Consider the following 16,881-nt stretch of genomic DNA (forward strand, 5'->3'; position numbering starts at 1 on the left):
ATCTTCGTACTCTAACGACCTCCTCCTACAGATTTAACACAACAGACTTCACAGTCACTCAGTATCATCCTCAGGCCTTGAAGATGAAAACCTGTTAAAAGATTTCGCCTATACATTGTCCCTGCTGGCCATGGTGGTGTGGTCAATTTCAAATCCTTTGCCATCAAGCATCAAGTCCTTGTAACTTCAACATACAATTCCCCTTCTACACCAAATCTCTCAGGAATGTAGAGGGAGTTGCCCTGAATATATCTGTGCATCAAAACTGTGTCATATTCATAGCGCCACCCACTGGACACAGGAAGTCAGACAAACATTATCAGATTGACATGACGTTTACTGCTTGTTTTCTCGCCATCATGACATGCAAGTAACAGGTGAGCGCGCAATCCGACGGCACCACAGCCCGATGTGCGCGGCGTGCGAGGGCCCATTCATCGCTGCTTGCAGCTTAAATTTTCATCTGTAGATTTTAAAGATGTTTTACACATCGATAAAATATATACCTGGATATACACATGAACAACAAAAATGTGAAAAATGTGCAAAAACCCCCCCTCAGATGGGTTTGATCTCTCCAGAACAAAGGCTTAATTAAAAAGAAAGCCAAAGAAGGAAAACATTTCAAGGCTGAGCAGAGGAAGAGAAAGAAGAAAGAAGACAGAGGATAACATTCCAAACACACGCAGTCATGCATACATACACAAAGTAAATACATACAATTAGAATAACCAGGGTTAGTGGTGGACTGATAATCCATGTGGATAACATTGTGGAGATAGAGACAAACGTTAAACAGCTTTCTTTAATTGTGAAGGTGCTAGATTTGAAATATGTGATGGTCAAACATTTCACTGAACTTAAACCACAACTAGGGGTGGGAATTGATAAGTTGCCACTGTCGATTCTGCTCATCAATCCAATTCCTTATCAATTCTCATATCGATTCCGGAGTTGTTAATTGAGTGGCAAAAAAAGGAGTTCTACACAGTCTTCTGCACCAAAAGCAACCATTTTATTTGTTCCCAAAATGATGTCTGCACAAGACTGTGAACATGAACATATTCAACTCAAACATACTGAACAACACCTTGACAAGATATAGTGTAGAAAGAAAATGTAGTCTAAATAAATTAGTTCGACTGCCTGCGTACGAGTGCTAACTTAGCACTTATACCATGGTCTGGGGGAATACTCAATTCTGATTGGCTGCAGGCTGTCCATTAATCCTTGATATATGGACACCTACTAAGTAGTTCCAGTCAAATGGTCTGTTCACCATTCTAAATGAATGCACTAGCTGGCGTATCAACCTGTCTCTAAAAAAATCTGTATATTTTATTCCAACACTGAGTGCAGTCTGTCAGTCCTTCAGTCCTCCTTATCCTCTGAACACCACAGGATGGCGACTGTAACACACAAGCTGCAGAAAGTGCACTTCCCCTCTAAACTTACTAATACTTTGTATCACATAAGCAAATAATCTCACATCCCGTTCGCTGTTCAACTCTCTACTTCAGGCTGCGGCCACAGTAACGTTACACACGGCCGATCATTTGTTTGTGAAAATCTTGATATTGATATTGGGATAATGACATGACTGGTTAGCTAGCTAGTCTTGTTGTTAAACATACTGTCAAATTATATTTACTGTTTGTCAACCGTACGCAATGTTATTGACTTTGAATCTTGCTAGCATAGCGTTAGCTTTCTGGCTCATTGCTGAGCAGACTAGAATATCTCCCGTTGCCAAGCCATATCTATGGTCCGTCCTATTTACTGGAGGAGTGAACAACGTTTCCGTTGCATAAGAACCTTATGGGAGGGTAATGATTGTTTCAGGTATTAGTCAAACCCTCAGGCATTACCAGGGAAACTAAGTTATGGCTTGTGAAAACCTTTATATTTTGTGTGTAAAACGCATGAAAATATAAATGGTCTTAATTTCTTTTCTTTGGCAAGTGACCATGGTATGTAAGGGATAATGCCCGACAAGCCGTCCTTAATCAGGAATTAATGGACGATGCGGAGGACTCTGCGAAGTCCATTAATTCCTGATTATGGGCTATTCTGTGCTGGGTAGACAGATGTTTTAGCATGTTGCTGGTATTTGCAGCCTTACACGATATTACAGCATTGCACTGATTACACACTGCACAATTCTCATCTTGTTTGATGAAATGCAGCCAGGCCTTAGACCGCTTCCTCCTCTCCATGATGCTGCCTTATGGTTGAAGGTCTGAGTCGTCGCATTACTAGCCATGTTATAAATTCAAACATTAAAGGATTAGACATAAACAACCATAAATTAATTATAAGTCAGCTTGCTGATGATACAACAATCTTTCTTAATAATAAAGAACAAATTCCACTGGCCCTAGATACAATTAAGGGTGTTTTCACATATAGTCCCCTTTAAGCGAACCGAACTCAGTCCTCTGTAGGTGGACCAAAAAGAGGACCAACAGAAAAAGAACTCAGTTCTTTTTGTTTTCACATTGTGAGTTTATTACAAAGAGGACCGGGTTCTCTTTCTGGTCCAGTTCAGCTTTGATGGAGCCTCAGTCCCAGTACAATACATAGCGGTTTCACACTGGCATGGTTCTGGTTGTGGCACTGGTTCGGTTCTGGAGTCTCAGAACCTTGGTGCTGTCTGGCGAACCAGCCCGCTTTCATACAGTTTAAGTGGAACCAAAGTGGGAGGACGTCATTCCGCGTCACACAGGCGGAAGTAAACACAGCAACGGCAAAATGGCAGGTCGTGTGGATTATTTAAGAGCGTTTGTTTTGTTATTGCAGCTATTTGCTCACATCCAACACACCAACATGCACCAACTGATGATGATAAGATGTAGAAGATGATTACGTATAAGGCGAATGGTAAAGAAAAAAGTATATTTATATGTTTAATGTTATAATGGTTATGCAGACGTAGCTAACGTTAGCCTGGCTAACTGTTAGCCTACACTGTACCTAACAAAGCATGGGAAGAAAACATACATTTAATGGAACTTTTAACTCTGCAGGCAATCATAAACGCCATGAGAAGAAGACGGAGGGTGTGGGCACATCCTCGTTCACAGGAGTGGTGGGATGGTGTTGTTCCTGGCTTCAACAACGACATGTTCATTATGAACTTTAGAGTGTCGCGGGAGTCTTTGAACTACATCTGCCGTCGTCTAAGCCCCGTCCTGCAAAGGAAGACCACCAACTACCGTCTGCCCATCCCCGTCAACTAACGGATCGCCATCGCCCTGTGGAGAAACCAACAATGAGTACAGGAGTGTGAGTCACCTTTTTGGCGTTGGTGTTTCAACTGTATGCCATTGTGTGCAGGACTTCTGCTATGCTGTCATCAAGGTGCTGCTTCCTGACCACATCAAGACCCCTGATGCCAGAAAGTTGATGGAGATGGCTACATTTTTTGACAACAGGTGGGGGGCACCTCAATGTGTTGGAGCAATAGACGGCAGCCACATCCCTATTTTAGCACCTGAAATGTTCCCACACGACTTTCATAACAGAAAGGGGTGGCACTCCATCATCTTACAGGGTGTTGTTGATGGCAAGGGTCTGTTCTGGAACGTGTGTGTAGGCTTCCCTGGCAGTGTACATGATGCACGTGTGCTCAGACAGTCCCATTTCTGGGAAATTGTGAATGACGGACAGTTCTTCAAACAGCATACTGTCAATATTGCTGGAAGTGATGTAGGACACTACATAATCGGAGACCCTGCCTACCCACTGCAACCTTGGCTGATGAAGCCTTTTTCTGATACAGGCCGACTGACCCAGGAGCAGCACAACTACAACGCCAGACTCAGCAGTGCCAGGGCAATTGTGGAGACAACCTTTGGGAAATTGAAAGGCCGATGGAGGTGTCTCCTGAAGAGGAATGACTCCCAAGTGGACCTCACCAAGAAGATGGTCCTAGCATGTTGTGTGTTGCACAACATTTGTGAAGAGCATGGTGATCGTTACCTGGAAGGCCCTCCAGTGATGGAGAATGTGCAGCCACCTGTTCGCATGTTACAGGAACATCACCAGGAAGGAGCTGATGTGAGAGCTGCACTGCTCGAATATTTCAACTCTTAACTGATGGACAGATTGTACTGTACAGTATTTGTTTTCCATTATTTTTGTATGCCTTCTCACCTGACCTGAAAATGAGGTCACATTTTGATGTCAGAAAAGTTAATGACACAAGTTATTTACTTTGAGAGTATATTTATTGTTGCACTTTATCAGTTTTCACCTGCTTTATTTATCAGTTATGATGCTGTTGTTAGCACATACTGTAGTTGTTGCTGCATAGTTTCTGTACTCACCTGTCATGAACATGTCAACAGCTGACTGCATCCAACAGAGACCATAATCTCACATTTGTGTAGTTATTGTTGTACTGTTTTTTGTTTTTTTTTATGTTGAGAAAGATGTGGCATTTATGTTCACATTTTTTTTTATTAACAGAAGGTCCTTTTTTATACAGTGCCTTTGTTTCAATGTTTGGCCAGTAGATTCGAGTTTTACTGGCCCCATGTGTAATTTTAGTGGCCCAGCCACAAAAAATGAAAATAACAGTTTTTTTGAAAAAAAAAGAAAAGAAAAAGACTTGTTTATTTATTGAAATTGTTCCCATTTAATTGTTTAGAGAGTCTGTCCCTGAAAAATCAGTATGATCTGGCAATGATGACAAAAAGTAATAGGGGTTTGCGTTATAACGAGTATTAAAATTTCAAAATTGAAATTACAACATGTTTAATATGTTTAGATGTATCATTTCTCTCACTCCTATAATTCTGTTATCATTTTTCAGGTGATTGATGTTCTGAAAGCACTGTACAAACAGTACCATTATTTCACCCGAAGTGGAGGGATCAGTATACCTGGCTGAACCACCGCGACGGCGTATGTGACATTGTTACTGTGATGATAAATGACACTTAAATATTGAATCTGTGTCTATAATAACCACACCCTGACATGTAAATGTGACATCTGTCTTGATTCATTTAATTTAACTTAAAATATGGAAAACTGACTGCATCTCTATGGAGGACCAAACCTGACATAAGTATAAATAAATAAATAAATGCATAAATGCATAAATAAATAAATAAATAAATAAATGCTGAAATAAATGTATAAATAAATAAATGCATAAATAAATACATGCATAAATAAATGAATAAATAAATAAATAAATGCTGAAATAAATGTATAAATAAATAAATAAAAGTATAAATAAAAGAATTAATGCTTTTTATTTATTTAAACATTTCTGTTCACCTACATTTATTTATTTCTGTATTTCTGTTCACCTACATTTATTTATTTCTGTATTTCTGTATTTCTGTTCACCTACATATATTTATTTCTGTATTTCTGTGTCCATGTGTAAATGAGAAGGTAGGAGGTCCTAACCTCAGTCAAGAGCATGATTGGTTACAGGAGTGTGCTCGATGAGGGTCTACTACTTCTGCCTTACTAGCTGCACTGATTCCTGTACACTGTACAGGAATGTTGCTGGCTACCAGCAAGCCCGCTCAGCTAACTGTTAGCTGCAGTTGTTGACATTTGTTCATGTAGCTCTGGTTTAGTTATGAATTTGACTGGCGTTCATTTTAACTTGCGAGGGTCCCAGGTGTTGGTGTTGTGGTTTGAGAATCCCGTCTGGAGAGAGAGGGGTCCTCAGCCATGTCCGCTAACCAGGAAAAACATTCTGCTCATCGCTCCAAGTCATGTATATGTGTATTCTAGACGAGCGCTACAGAGCACAAATCGTCCAAAAGTGCATGTTGTCGGTCTCATATCTTTGTCGTGAATGTCTGTACTCTCAAATAACTCATGGGTGGAACGGGCTGAGGCATTTGTTCATGCCGAGCGGCTCGAGAGCGGAGTGGAGACCCCTTTTAGCTCTTTTGTTAGCTGTTAGCTGCTCGCTGTAGCGCAGCGTCCAGGCTACCTTGTGACACCGGTTACCATCGGGTATTTTTCATTCCGCACTGTTCAAATGGTCGCTTAAAGCCATCGTTCCGAGCCGCATACATCGTTATTAAGCTGAAGCTAAGTCAGTGTGAAAACTGTACACTGTCATACAGCCTGCTGGTCAAACAATCTGCAGAGTACGTTGACATCCAGCCCGAGCTCAGCGTGAGGTCAATCAGCTGTGGCAAATCGTGAGACGTCCAGATCAACCTGTGATACAAACACCAGTAGCGAAAATGGTTCATAGGAAAGCCCAGACATGTATCTCACTCTCGGTGGTAACATGTGTCAACAGTTAACCTGGACGCTACGCTCTTAGCGCTACAGCGAGCAGCTAAAAGCTAACTAGCAGCTAACTGCTAACAGCGGTGTCCATGCCGCTCTCGAGCCGCTCGGCGTGAACAAATGCTTAATACTGTTCCACACATGAGTTGTTTAAGAGTACAGAGATTCACGACAAATATATGAGACCGACAACATGCACTTTTGGACGATTTGTGCTCTGTAGCGCTCGTCTAGCAGTGGTTTGCAAGTCGCAGCCCCGGCTTCTCCGTGTGGATAGAAGTGTTCAAGCCACGTCAAAACGAATACACGTATACATGACTTGGAGCGATGAGCAGAATGTTTTTCCTGGTTAGCGGACATGGCTCTCCAGACAGGATTCTCAAACCACACCACCAGCACATCTGGGACCCTCGCAAGTTAAAATGAACGCCAGTTAACCTGTCACACTGGTCGAGGCCATTAAGCTAACTGGAGCTGTTTACAACGTTACAGAGAGGGAGGCTTGAGATCAGGAATCGTTTGCTTTTGTCTGGCTCTCCGATTTGACCAATCATGCTCTTGACTGAGGTTAGGACCTCCTACCTCCTCATTTACATATGGACACAGAAATACAGAAATAAATATATGTAGGTGAACAGAAATACAGAAATAAATAAATGTAGGTGAACAGAAATAAATAAATGTAGGTGAACAGAAATGTATAAATAAATAAAAAGCATTTATTCTTTTATTTATACTTTTATTTATTTATTTATACTTTTATTTCAGCATTTATTTATTTATTCATTTATTTATGCATGTATTTATTTACGTATTTATTTATTTATACATTTATTTCAGCATTTATTTATTTATTTATGTATTTATTTATGCATTTATGCATTTATTTATTTATTTATACTTATGTCAGGTTTGGTCCTCCATACATCTCTCTTTAAAAGCGAGAAATCTCTGTCTGTCTGTCTGTGTGTGTGTGTGTGTGTGTGTGTGTGTGTGTGTGTTCCTCAAATATCTCTGCGGATCAGGATCAGACTGACCTGAGACTTTCAACATGGCTGCTGCATGGTTCAGTGGTGTGCAACTAAGCATTTGCTTGGACTGCAATGATAATGTGAATAAATCATTTCATAAATGCTTTACAAATTCTGCAAGCATTGTCCACCGGAGCCACCACAGTCACGTGCGCACCAGAGCCAACCACTGCTCACCGTGGCCACGTGCGCACCAGAGCCAATCACTGCAGAGCTCAAGCCCACGACATACCTTAAAAAACAAGCGGATTTATACCTGTAGCGGCGCGAGCTGGACCGGGATTTTGCCGGTGATTGATTGTGGAGTCCAAGTCTTTTCGGGTCTGAGGAGATCCAGAGACGCACGGACAACAAAGTGGGATCGGAATCTGTGGATGTTCGTGTACATGACCCACCGCCCGAGTCGACGGAGCGGACGCACTGGCATGTCCAAAGCCGGATTTAGGGTAAATAATGTCCAACACGCTTTTTCGCAAACATTGCCGTTACGTTTGCTTTATGTCTGGTGCAGGAAGAAACAGTAAAAATGCGCTTTTGTCACAAGCGGATTTATACCTGCAGCAGCGCGAGCTGGACCGGGATTTTTCCGGCGGTTCGGTCCCATTCTGTTCTGTGCATCTAAACTGACTGTTGTGGATTGTAATGAGATTAAACAAGTCCAGACCAAGTCTGTTGGGGTCTGAGCAGATCCGGAGACGCGTGGTCAACAAAGTGGGATCAGAATCTGTGGATGTTCGTGTGTAGCTAGCTGCTAGCCGCTAACCGACCCACACGGCCCACCTCCCGAGTTGACGGAGCGGATGCACCGGCACGTCCAAAACCGGACCTAGGGTAAATAATGTCCGCCACGCTTTTTCGCGAACATTGCCGTTACGTTTGCTTTATGTCTGGTGCAAGAAGAAACAGTAAAAATGTGCTTTTGTCACGAAAGTGTCCAAGCAGCAAGTTTGGTTGTTGAGGAACAGGAAGGGAAGTGGGAGGGACATCGGCGGATGATTGACAGCAGCAGTGATGTGTTGGAGACGGCGACAGAGATAGCGAGTTTTGAGACTTGAGAGATTTGTGACATATAGCGTGTTTGGAGTGTATAGTTAGTGTGTTATGTAGTATTTGGTGTGGTGTGTTTAGTGAGTAGTGGAGTCGTGTTGTGAGGCAAGCCAAGGAGGAGACGGCTGAATGTGGACCTGGCAGGAATGAGCTGAGGAGCCTGAGGCATTGCCTGCATTTAAATGTAAATAGTTACACATAACTTTGTAAATTTCAAACACTTATGCACCAATTTAGTAAACAACAATTTATATTTGCATTATAACTAATGCAATTGGTTCATTAAACATATTTGTGGTTTTCGCAGTAAAAAAACTAACTTTTTCTACTCTGATTTTATGTTATTTTGTGATTTTAGGTCCATAGTATTAATATAGTACCTTAAAATGAAAAAATAACTGTACAGTCACACATGTGAGGTTGTGCTAAAAATAATTACACCAAGTAAGGCAAGGTAAAGTTTTTAAGGTGAAATATAATGGTATAATCAAAAGTAGTCAAAAACAGCCAATTATATCCCTGAGGTCCCACCTTCAAACACAGCCTCTTTTGGCCATCCATGAAAAAGCTACTTAACCTCCCACTTTTCTATAGCAATACATGCTTCCTACGGGCACTGCACTAGTAATATATGAATCAGAAACAGAAATGCTTTACAGCAGCTCCCATTCAAAGTCAAGAATATGCAGAAAAATAGTAGTAATAATAATAATAAACTATTCATATGCTGCATATTTATGCTGCATATATTTACTGCAACTTTACTCTTTTTTTTTACCATTAAATGTCATTTTATACATTATCATATTCTATAATGTTCTGTCATGGAGTACATCACTTCACTGCTAACAGAAAAGAAAGCAGCTCACTGCCAGTTGCAGCTTCTTATCGTGATCTGCAGTCTTTGTTAATTTTTTGTCATGATTGTTATTATTAGTAGGCTACTTAGATTATCAAAAATCACAGTTACATGTCAGGATGTGGTTGTTGTAGACATATTCAATATTTAACTGTCATATATCATCACAGTAACAGCGTTACATAAATTAGCAGCTGTAAACACATAAAAACATTATAAACACATCATGTGGCCCTCTTTAAACGCTGGGTGGAGGTGTATATTTTGGTAAATAACCGAGTCTAATTTATTTTGAAAAAACATCAAGGAAGAAGACGCGACCACTGACACTGCACGTTTTTCCTCTTCGCTTTTTTCACGTGTTGTTCACAGAAGGATGCCAGAGAATTCACAGAGAAGCTGGCGAAGTTTGTGACATTTTCATCCCGGATTTTTGTGAGGAGGGAATTAAACGCCTGTCCCAAATAAACACCTGGTCTGTTAAGTGATTGAAACAAATAAACGCCCGACTATTATTTGGTATTTTACGATAGTTCCCGCATCATCAGCACGAGCTGAACAATAAATCTAACACCGCAAGAGAGGCGGGACTTAAGGCAGAACAGCCAATCATCAGCCAGTCAGTCCCAAAGCCGGTGTCATGTTTGAAGCAGCAACAGGAGAGGGAGGGGGAGAGGAGGCAGCTGCAGCGAGCGCAGACACAGAGAGGCCGGAGAAACTGAGCGACTGTAGTGAGGCGTTTGTGCAAAACTGCGGATAAACGGCAGAAAAAGTGTGTGTGTTGAACACTCTAACCGGGAAAAATGTGGTAAAACACCCACATCCCCCACGGGCGCGACGCCCCTGACCCCTGTCAGCCTGCCGACATACTTCACAATACATTACGCCGCAGTGGTGTTTCAGCCAGGTATACTGATCCCTCCACCTCCTCGGGAGAAATCCCCTTTACCTCCTCTCGGACTCGTAGCACTCCTTCGCCGCCTTCACTCTAAACATTTCCCGCATGCATTCTAGCGAATCACGATTGTCGTACGGGCAGTGACTGGCCAATCAGTGTAATCAGCGATTGGTCAGTCACTGGCCCGGACGGGCCAGTAACTGACCAATCGACATGCCCTGCACCTACTTTTACTGGCCCCGGGCCATCGGGCCATAGGTTATGTCGAACCTTGACATTAATAAATCATCAGAGCCAGCCGCTCCATAATACAAACGTGTCTTACCGTCACGCAGTCATCCATTGTCTACCTCTTCATCCTCCTCTTGCTAATATTCCTCACTGTCCTGTCTTTCTCCCTGGTGTGCTGGTGCTAGCAGTATTAGCGCTAGTGCTAGCTGAAGCTGCACTTGATTTTAAAAACAAATCAGTCGGTTTGCAGCATTTTTCACCGTCAACCAACAGTGCTCTCTGAGATTTCTCTCTTTTTCTCCGCTCCCACCTTGTGTCGCTTGATACCTCGATTCATTTTTTTGCTAGCTTAAACTCAGTCAACTTCCAACTTCCAACAACCACACTCAGACGGTCCACTCGATTCAGTCTTGAAATTCCCAGAAGGCATTGCTTCATTTGAACTTTAGCAAACAACTATTCAAATAAAAAAAATGCAGGTAGATTTGTTTTATTTCAAACCATGCACGTTTTTGAACATCTGAATAAGACATTTCGCTACAAAACAATGCAGAGTGATATAAAAGCTTGTGACTGTAGAAGGTAACCATGACTGTGACATAGAGACTCATATGTGGCATATAAATAGTGATAAGATTGTTTCATTATTTAGTGTATAGGTATAGGAGACATTTGTATTTCCGTTGGCTTTAAAACTTTAATAATGCTTTAAATAGGGGAGAAATGAGTTTGGGACAGCTCTGTCCTTTGACGGTCAGACCGAATAGCCCACGAGGGCAACTGAATCTTCTGGCATCTGCCCAAATTCCAGATTCCCAGTCCGTCACTGCATTTGATTTATCATCTCATCAGATCAACGATCGCGAGAAAATCCACTTACGACCGAAAAACATCCAAAAAACCTTATAATAGATTAGAGATTAGATCAATTTAGGCTATTTGGCCTCTACAGGAAAAATAAAAAACGTCATTATTATTATTTAGTTTAGTAGGCCTATTATTTGTCAGAGTTAACAGGCCGTTTTGTTTGTTTGTTTGCTTTTTTCCCTCTTCTGGGAGATATTCAGGTTTAGAAATGTCCTCCATAGAGGACAAATTTGAACTACTGGTAGTCAGGAGGATAAGTTAGTTTAAATATAACCAGGGGGGATTTACATTGAAATCCAAAGCAATCTTCATAAATCATCATCATCATCACCATCATCATTACAAGAAAGGGGGTCCTTCCCCAAATACTTACTTCCTTTTTTCTTTGCTTGCCTCTGGTCAGGGATTTCTCTCTCCTCAGAAGCAGCTATGGTCATGTCTGCTGGTGGAGGGCTCACTGTTGGTGGTGGTGTCGGATAATTCTGAAGGCAATATTAAATCAGATGAGTCATCAGGCTTAGATATAGCCTGTTTGACACACTGCATACTGTTCTATTATTACTAAAATATCCTTGCTATGTCTTCAGCTGTGCAATTACTAGCCGTTTTTAAACAGCCTCTCCGCATTATCTCCGGAGCGGTGGTTCGCCAATTCTCCGCCGATGGTGATTCACACAGAGCGAAGCATCTCTGCCTTCAGGTGTGTAATTCACACAGAAAGCCGGCGCTGCGGCTCCTACAGAGGCGTGACGGTACACGTCATGTTGATGACGTCGGTGTTTCCCCAGGTGTTCCCCCGTTAATCCAAAATCCGCAGACAGTTTATAATCATATGGATGCTGTTATAATGTGTAGTGATTGAGATCCTGACCCACCAAACATCCTGGAAAGTGACGGAGTTAAGTTTTTCGCGCTAAATTACATAATTATACATAATCACCATCAGTAAACAGGACGCTGTCTGACTCTGGCACTTGCGGGGCGGAGGCTGTTTTCTGGGGGAATTGCTCCCTGAAGTCTCGGTCAGGAGGGCTGACGGTCGCGGTGATTTATTTTCATCACAAACACTCGGTAAGTTAAAGTTTTTTGCCGGTGACAAACGCTGTTTGTTGAGCAGAAATGTGAGGAAGAGTCGGGAGGACAGGCGAGGACGGACAGGAGGGCAGACGCTTCTCCACATACAGCTGTTGTATTTGTTTTCCTCATATAAGTTGCCAAAGACAGTTACAGTTACTACGTTACTTTTGTTCTGTCTTGTAACGTTGCTTTGTGGGGCATTTCTCTGTACTTAGTTGAGTGAAGGACCTGTGTAGTTATCAGACTGTCAGACCGACACGCCCTCGCTCTGCACCTCCGGATTATCCGTTCACACTGGGACGGCTCACCAATGCGGCCCTGATACTACCTCCAGAGGCGGATCAGCGCCGGAGCATAATTTCCCCCCTCTCCGCATCTAAAACTTTCACACAGAGGCGGGTGCGGAGAATTGGCGCAGGATCTCCGCATGCAAACGGCAGTGTGAAAGAGGCTACTGTTTAGATCTCACTGATGCACTACTTACAACCATAATGGTGCATTAATAATGATGCAATAATGTCTATAACAATTAGTATAACTGCAATAATTCATGAATGATGTTCACTGTATAATGTTAATACCATTGGTACTACAGTATCTGCTACATTTAATCGACATAAGTTGGCCTATCTGAACTTATTAATATTTCAAGGAGTGGTGTGTAGTCAACCTACCGCCATCGTTTATGGAAGACCCAGACTCATCAATTGTTGTGGCAGCTGTGGTGGAATTCAGTGCCCCTGTCACCTGGTTAGCTGGTCTGTGACCCATAACGCTGTCCAGCAGCTCGTAAGAATCACCTGTATCGCCACGTCCAGCTCCACTTTTGCTCAAGTCTTTTTTTGTGTCCCTATAGTCCTTCTTTAGCTCTTAAGTTTATTAATTATTTGGTCTGGCGTTCGGGTGAACTCAGCCTTGGCCATCTCTTTCAAAAGTTTGTTGTATAGTTTGCTCTCTCTTGTGGAGGTCTCTAATTTCTCCTGGAATTCAGGTGATGGCCAAATCGCCACCAAACACTTAGTTTCTTCTGCCGACCACTGAACATTTTTCTTCTCCATCGTCTTCTCTGCTTTCTTTCCTTCTCTTCCTGCTTTCTTTCCACCTCCTTCCTGCTTTCCTGCTCGACACGCCCACTGATGATGTCACGGTTCCCAAGGAAAAACCAACTATTTTTAGGTTCCGCTGAGAACCGACTTTTCAGGTTCCGAACCAATTATTTTTTTCAGTCTGAACGGCCGGCCGGTTCAAAGTTGCGTTCGGGAACCAGAACCGTGCCGGAGCCCTGCCAGTGTGAAACCCCTAACAGTGAAAAAGGCGAAGAGAACCAGGTGCGCTTTGTGTTCACAATGCGCAGTTTAGGTGAAGCGTACCGCTGACTTTTAGCGAACCGTACTCCGGTTCGTTTCAAAGTGGTCTGGGTACGGTTGTTGTGTTCACATATGCGCAAAAAATGCTGAGTCATCGGTCTGAGTTCATTTGAAGGGCTGAAAGGGGCCAAGTGTGAAAACACCCTAAGTCTTTTTCTCAAGCCTCCGGTCTGCACCTGAATCTGGACAAATGTGAACTCATGAGTATCCATAGTTGTTCTGATTCTTAACTGTATAATATACCTGTCAAAATGAGATCAAATATCTAGGAATTTAGATAACTAAATGTGCAGACGTTAGTGAAAGAAATAATATTCAAAATACTATTGACAAATGCAAAAAAACTTTAAACAATTGGCTGCAAAGGGATTTAACGCTGTTCGGTAGGACGATGTTAACTAATGTTGAATCATTATCCAGATTAATCCATCCAGCATACTCCCTAGCCATCTCACCAAGAATTATATAGAAAATAAATTAGAAATTAAAAATTTATATTAGAAATTAATAGAACAAATTTCAATTTCATATGGAAAATAAACATCACTACATCAGAAATAGAGACATGATAAATGACTGAGGATGGTGGTATGAAAGCAATTGACTTTGAAATTATGAATGGAATATTAATGATCAAATGGCTCCGATCCTTCTTAAGGAATCATGATGAGATATGGTTGTCGATACCTTCTCTTGTTTTCAACAAAGTGGGAAGTATTGAGTTTCTATTAGTATGTGACTTTGAAATATCCAAACTGCCCATAAAACTGTCCAAATTTCACCAACAGGTTCTGTTAAATTGGAAAATGATGTTCAAACATAATTTCAGCCCCCATAATGTCCCACTGTGGAACAATAGAGTGATATTGAGTCGAGGGAGGTCAATGTTTATGGAGAACTGGATGACGGTTATACACATAATGAATGGAAATGGAAACATACTTGAACTGAATGATTTTAATGCTAAATATAGAACGAGCTGCTCCAATGAGACCTATAAGAAAGTCTCACAGAATATCCCAGAAGTCTCTCCATTCGATAAAGAATAATATTTTGAACATACCAACTCCAAATTTACACAAAGTAGGGATAGATGATCTAGACCTCGTAAATGAACAATTTAATAATAGGTTTTTAAGGCAGTACTTAGTAAACACCTTATTTGCAGGTAGAACAAAAAGCTCACTCACTCTTAGAGAATATAACAAATCTGAAATATCAACTATTCTAACAAAATACTTAAAATTCCCAATTCCCCCAAATTGTAAAGAAGTTAATTTTAAAACCATAAACAACATTTAGACTTCAAATGAATTTATGAAAAGTAGATTTAAATTTGTGGTAGAAAACTGTTACATTTGTAAAACGAATCTGGAAACAACAGAGCACCTGTTTTATAAATGTGAGACTGTCCAAAATCTGGAAATCTCTCCATGACTTCATATCGTCCGGCTCCAGAAACACTGACTTTTGGTCCTATCAAAATATTTGAATAGGAGTAATCCTCAAAGACAAAAAAACTGAGTTCTTAGTGAATAATCTCATTATTATTACAAAATATTACATACACAAGCAGGGTTGGGAGGGTTACTTTAAAAATGTAGTCCGATACAGTTACTAATTACCTGTTAAAAAATGTAGTCAGTAACGTAATCCAAGTACCACAATATTAAAGTAATGTAACTTGATTACTTTAAGTTACTTTTGGATTACCTCAATGCACATGCAATTAAAGACTTCCTCTAAGGAACACATAAAGCAAATTAAATATTTAATTAATTGTAGGGTATGTTATACCCTACAATTAATTAAATATTAATTAATAATTAATATATGAATAGATAACTATTCAGCTGTATTCAAGAATTACATGACATATTACAATAATAATAATAATAATAATAACAATAATGGTAACAGTTATTATTAGTGTTATTGTAACTACTAGGCCTATTTCTAGTAATAGCAGTTGTAAAACACTCCCACATATAGGATGTGTGTCACTTATTTGTCCCCCAGAATTACCCATACAATTTCCTAATATAATCATGCTATTTTAATACCTTGTTGTGATCTAAAGTGTTAGTGACCCATTTCAGTCACTGCAGGTGTTTCAGGCAATTTTGTAACGTACAAGCCTCACTAGGTGGCAGTAGCTACATTTCAAGTGTCTATGGGGCCCTCGCAAGTCAACAAGATTTCCACGATGAAGTCCGTGCAAATGTTTCACAATAAAAGCCTACTAAGCTATTTATGCTGGAGGACTTTCAATTTGAGAGTGACACAGGAAGTGTTGAGTTTGTATTAACAATGTAATGTCTTAATTTTAACAGGGCAAACGGGAGCGAACCAAAACGAGACTTTAAAACTACCAAAAAACCTAAACACGTACCATCCCGGTCACCAGCAGCAGCACCACCCACAGACCCAGTAGTAGTACCTAGTAGCAGCAGCAGCAGCAGTAGTAGAAACAATGATAGTCCGAGTCTGGTTAACAGGCTAACTAATGTTAACTTTAGCTAACAGAATTTCTGTGTAGCTAGCTAACGTTCGCAGTTTCGCTTACCATTAAATGTTTCTTTAAATTGGATGTGGTGTCCTTGGACGATGACAGTGTGTTGCACAGCTGGGAGGCACAGCTTGCACTGTGCAGTGATGTTGTTCCCTCTTACTTCTTTAGAAACAAAGTAATGGCGAAATTTCCACGCAGTAAAAGCATTTTTTTCTCTAGCGCTCGAGTCCATAATGAGCCGCCTGGCTTCACTTGAGAGCAGAGGTCGTTGTGACTGACTTGTCTGAAGTGTAGTAATGTGTGCACGCGTGCATACGGCATTGCCGCATTGGCAAGTGTTAGATTCATTCATTAACATTTATTCATCATTTGTTATCATATATTTTAATTGTAATCCAACCAATAATCCCATTTTTTTTCCAAATGTATCTGTAATCTGATTACGTCTTTTTTTTCTGTAACTGTAACGGAATACAGTTACTGTTTTTTTGTATCCTAATTACGTAACGCCGTTACATGTAGTCCGTTACTCCCCAAGCCTGTACACAAGTGTCGGAATGCCAAATCCCTCCCCTCGTGGCTTGCTCTTAAGAATGAATTCTCCTTGTTACAAAATTGTTTGAAACTCATAAATAATCCCCATGTAAACAAGCTGTACACATGTATAGCAGAATGTAACCTTTCCCAAACCCCTTGTATTTAATTAGTATGAATTTACT

The 16,881-nt window shown here is 40.9% G+C and overlaps 1 long non-coding RNA gene across 1 annotated transcript; it reads right to left on the bottom strand.

Annotated features, from left to right (window-relative positions):
• Positions 1 to 1,988: 1,988 nt before the first annotated feature.
• LOC115573783 (uncharacterized) lies at positions 1,989 to 16,391 on the bottom strand. Its single transcript, XR_003982353.1, has 3 exons — positions 16,217 to 16,391; positions 11,580 to 11,688; positions 1,989 to 3,254 (listed from the first exon to the last, which is right to left on the bottom strand). It is a non-coding gene; the product is annotated as an uncharacterized LOC115573783 (long non-coding RNA).
• Positions 16,392 to 16,881: the final 490 nt, after the last annotated feature.

Source organism: Sparus aurata, chromosome 22 (assembly GCF_900880675.1).
Source record: "Sparus aurata chromosome 22, fSpaAur1.1, whole genome shotgun sequence".
NCBI lineage: Eukaryota > Metazoa > Chordata > Actinopteri > Spariformes > Sparidae > Sparus > Sparus aurata.